Source organism: Empidonax traillii, unplaced genomic scaffold, assembly GCF_003031625.1.
Source record: "Empidonax traillii isolate 1590-97213 ecotype Southwest subspecies unplaced genomic scaffold, ASM303162v1 scaffold147:size910788, whole genome shotgun sequence".
Taxonomy (NCBI): domain Eukaryota; kingdom Metazoa; phylum Chordata; class Aves; order Passeriformes; family Tyrannidae; genus Empidonax; species Empidonax traillii.
Window position 1 is genome coordinate 420,604 of NW_020955340.1, and position 5,453 is coordinate 426,056.

Sequence of the window (5,453 nt, forward strand, 5' to 3'; positions counted from 1 at the left end):
GAAGGGAAGGGAAGGGAAGGGAAGGGAAGGGGACTCTTTGAGCTATCACTACTATCCAGCTTTCATCTCAAAAACTAAAAAGGCGTAGAAAATGTGAAGCAGTTGTAAAAGTCTTAAAGAGCAAGTTAAATCATTAGCACAGGCTGGGATCTTTTAATATCTGTTGAGCTGAATGTCGCAGACTACACATATTTATGCATTTAACACAGCTTTAAATAGTACATATAAATGCAAGTCATTGAGCAGCGACAGGAGAATTAGGGAAGTATATTTACTTATAAAAATATCCTCCTTCTGTGTTGCTATTTCACCTTGAAAAAGTGCCATGTTCAGCATCCCAGACCCTGGGCCCCTAGCACCTTCCTTTGGCATCGATCCCGTGGGTCAGCCTCTGAGCAAAGCAGAAGTGTTTGAGAAGAGGTCAAGTTTGTATCTGGCCTCAGAAGGTGTATTTTGAAGCGGCTTTCTTATGTGAGAAAACCTGTGAAAAAGAAATGAATCATGTTTGGATTACTGCAAGAAGCTGGGGATTATGCAAAATATTTCCTGATGCATTATAAGAGAAATGCCTGTTTTCATAAATAATGTATTTATCTAAAACTGTAGCCAAATAGAAGGCCCCATTCCTTAGCAGTCAGACACAGAAACTGCTATAATTTAGCAAACTGCAAATGAAAAAGAAACTTCTCATATGAAGCTACCCTGATAAAATAGATCTTGTTATGAGAAGTTGATATAACACAGAAATGACACTAATAGCAGAACTGTGTGTGTCTGAAATGGGATTTTACCTTAAATGTAATTCAGTAAATGAAAAGAATCATTAAAATATATTACAAGCTATTACTAGAACAACGCCATATTCTTTTACAAACTCACTGCAAATTTTGAGCGAAAGAGGCCAGACGATCAAGAAACAGCTTAGTTTCATAAGGAATGAAAATATTTTTGCTGATGACTTCAAGGCCATTACAACTGCCACCAATGACCGAGGTGAGATCCAGCAGAGTCCCTCAGGCACTGTAAAACAGGACAGCTGAGTCACAATGAATCTTCTCATGGTGACAGCAATGTTCACTTTACCGGAAAGGAATGAGAGTCTGATGATGGTTCAGCCATTTCATCGTTGCCACTGTTCTTAACTTGCTTGGAACAAGTGAGGGTGCTGCTTCTAGGGCTACATTTACACAGGTGCAGTGTTTGTATTGTGTTTAGCACAATGGACTGATCTTCAGTTCAAAGACACTACAGTTCTGGTACTAATTATGATGACCATTTTCACTCAGGAAAAGGTTGCTAGATTGTTACTAGGAGAAGTAAGAGGTGGAAAAAGACACAGAGAAATTTCATGGGATCATAGAACATCCTGAGTTTGAAGGGTCCCACTAAGAGCATCAAAGTCCAACTCGTGGTCCTGTACAGAATAGCCCCAAGAACTACACCATGTGTCCAAGAGCATTGTCCAAATGGTTCTGAACTCTGTCAGGCTTGGTGCTGTGACTACTTGCCTGGGGAGCCTGTTCCAGTGCCCAACCACCCTCTGGGTGAAAAATCTTTTCCTAATAGCCAACCTAAACCTGGACAAGGCTTCATGCCATTCCCTCTGGTCCTCTCATTGTCCACCAGAGAACCTGTTCCTCTGCCTCCCCCTGTGAGGAAGTTGTAGGCACCTAAGATATCTCCACCTTCTCCACTTTGAGTACCCCTCTTACAGAAAGTTATCTACAGGCTGTCCAGCCATACTTCTGCTAACCAGCTTGTAGACAAAGGTGATGTATACTTATAGTCCCTAGTGTTTTGGTTATTTTTAGCACAGTATTTACCTGTGTTGCATTGCTTAGAATGCTGCAGTGTTTTAATTTTAAATTAAATTTTGAAATCAAAATTGTTGTATTAAAGTATTACAAGTAACTTTTTTTTTACATTGGTATACAGACAGCCACAGATGGAGATTATTTACAACTAATTTACACCATGTGGAAATCTTATTCTTGATCAAAATTATAACAAATTATAATATTTACTAATTTAAAAATTCACAGACTAGGCACTTTGAAGACTTCTGTACAAAGCAATTTCAGACCCTCAACTTCTTGTGGTTGTTCATGAAGTTCATGAAGTTTATTTTATATTGTTTGACTATATCCCTCAAAAAAAACCCAAAACCATTAAACAAATGTTAGGCCAACTGTTGTCCAGATACCAACTGAGAAGTTCTGCAAAAATGATCTTTTAGAAACTCTTTGTTATTAAGGCACCACTGATAAAAAAATAACTGTCCTGCAGTATCTCAACTATTGACGTCTGTTATAAATTTCTCTTTTCTGCACTCTGATGAAAGACTCAGCACTGCAGTTCAAGGACCTGAATTCCATAACCAGGTAGCTTAATTTGCCAATCCATTTCATCCATAAAACATAGTCTACACACATGGAACATATTATAGGGAATTCAAATGTGTGTAAAAAGAACAGTTGAGAGAAGAAGGAACATAGGATGCAGCCATATCCTGCAAATATTTTTTTCTAGAAGATCTTTTTCTAAAGAAGTACCAAATCTTAAAATTAACCCACTGCTGTACTAAGTGGTCTCAGGTAGATACAAAATGACCTTGACCCTTGTGGGTCCCTTCCAATATTCTGGGCATATTCTCTGATTCTGTGAAAAATAAGGCCAGATTGTTGAAACTCGTCTAACAGAAAGGCTTCAGCTCCAGAAAAAAACAATGGTTTGTTACATGAAATGAAACATTAGCATTGAGACATAGACAAAACAGCCTGGAATGAAAACCTGCTTCAAGTTCATGGCAGTTTCAGACAGAAAACACACAGACAACTGAAGGGCCTATTTTAATTACTCGTCAAAAGCTGAAAGTTCAAAGCAACTCACTTTATAATGGCATTTTCTGGAAAACAAAAATATTCCCTTTTCAAAGAAAAGCTGAAAAAAATATCAACAGAAATTCAGTTAGAAAAATCATCAGCAACTCAGAATTAAGATTAGAAATATGACGCAGTACAGAAATATGAAGTACATATAACTATAGACAGCATTGAATTGGTGCAAGAAAAGAAGGTACTCCTAAGAAGACTGCATCTGCCAGTAAACTATTCCAGGTCATCTGCAGAGCATTAATGATACACAAAAGCCAAAAACTTCCTGAATCCAGGTCAGCCCTTTGTTAAAAGAAGGACCTCTGAGGACTGAACAGCAAATTGATTTGGTTTTAGGTACAGATACCTCACTCCTTGTTTCCCACATTGCCTCCTGCAATGGAAATGTTACCTTGTCACGTATATAGTGCAGAGAGCTTGAGGATGATAATGAATATCAAGCCAACATTTCTCTTAGTGGTTGGTTTTCTAAATGTGGGCAGGCACATGCACTAATCAAGCCTCTCTCTTTCCACAGGAGGCTGCTTAGAGAAATATATGGTAGTAGCATTCGTGCTATGTTTCTTAGGGAATAGGGAACAGATGGAAAAAATTTAATTCCCAGGGCCTATAGCTGCTAGGGGATTCCCTCATGCCACTTAAGTCTTTGAAGTAAAAAGAAAGAAAGTTTCTCAAACCACAGAAAGAAAATTTTACTCCCTACTAACTTTTCTATTTATTTTAAAAAAACTCTTTCAGCAGAGAAAGCGTTTCTCTGCAGCAGATATGAGAGCGGCCCCAGATCCATGGAGCAATCCCATGGTGTGCACTGTGGTTGTCCTGCCAATTTCCTTTTGAGCTAAACCACAAAATGATGGATTGCCAACCACAAGAGAGTGTATTATTCTGATGTTCAGTACTTACGTGTGGAGAATATTAAGTGACCCTTTTTATTGATTAATTGGACCTTTTAATGCCATTAGGGAAAGGGTTAGGTTATAGTATCCCACTGAATGGGACAGGCAAGTGGCACAAAGGGCTTATAAATCACCCAGCTCACAGGGGCTTCAGCAGTTGTGCAAATGTACAGGTGTGGACAAAATACCAGTTAATTGCATTGTCAGTCACATGAACAGAAACACATAGTGTTTCTTTGAAGAAAACAAACTAATTTTGATCATGGAAAAACAGCTATTATTGATGATGTTGACTGCAGCTGACTGCAGGGTTGAAGCATCTCAGGAAAGCCAACAGGACTTGGCAAGATAGCCCAGGGATCACCAGCACAAAAACATCAGGCATGTGTCTGTCCCGAGGCAATGTGGAGATGTCTAGGGACATAGCAGTCCACTCAGAGTAGCTTCCTGCCAGACAAGATTGCTTGATTATTACACTGTGAGCAACTGTAAATGCATGTATTGAGGGTGCAAGCAGGAATGGCCTAAACACAAGTCAACAGGAGCCAAAGCTCTGTTTTCCTTTTTAAAGCCATGGATTCTGCTTCCCTTCTCTCCTCTTCCCTTTGATTTCCAGTGGACCACTAAGAGAGCAAATGAAGTTAATATTTAAACTGTGATTTAAGCCATGGCAGAAGAAAAAGTGACCAAAGTAGTGCTGGGGGCCTGTTGGCTAACAGAGCAGTTAGTTTCTCTACTGCTGACTCAGCTGAAAAGAGTAAAAAATGTTTATATTTATTTTAGGAAACCATCAAAGGAGCATCCTTCCAATCCTGATTGTAGCCTTTAGGTACTTGCAGCGATTACTTCAATAGCAGCTCTTTTTTGATCTGGCTGAGCCAATAACCCTGAACTTCCTCCGTGAAATAGGAATTAGCTTCTCTGGTTTTTCCTCTTCTATCCCATCCTGTCAGAGAGTAGAAGACACTTACAATCCTGAACCTAAAGTTCTTGTGAAGACGCATTTATTTGCAAGTTTCAGGTCCCAGTGTGGGAAGGGGAATTTAATTGTATTATAAATATCCCTTCAGGAGGGATAGTGCTTACATAACATTAAGATATAATTTTTCCTTGATATTTTGACCACCATCTTCTCAGTTCACCTTGTCCAGCCCCTCAGAAAGTTGTTAGCCCAGCTAAAGGGTGGTAATTGCAGGCTGAATCAGTCCAAGAATGTGAACTTGAAGAATTCCCTTTCTAGGAAGATGCCTTGAGGCGCTCCCTTAATTTGCAGCAAAATCTCACCCTACACATGGCCTCTTCGCCTACTTGCCTCATTCCCTGACTTAAACCGTCAGTTTCCACCAAAACCAGTGCAAACTCCAGCTTGTGGCATAGAGTCCTCCAGCTGCAGGTGGGGAAAGTGTTGACATGGATCCCCTGGGCGTGAGGTCTTGCACACTTGCCCTTCACCCACCGCTGATGTCCCAAACCCACAGAGTGACAGACAAACAGCCCCCTCCCACCCTGCACAGAGCAGTGAAGGCCAGGGACAGAGAGCTGATCCTCTTGGGGAGAATCTAGGCAAACATTTCATGAAAAGAAACATGCACCATTTAGCCTCGTGGCTGTCTTCATGCACTGACCACAATTATCATTAAAAAAGCCTAGCATAGGGACATTC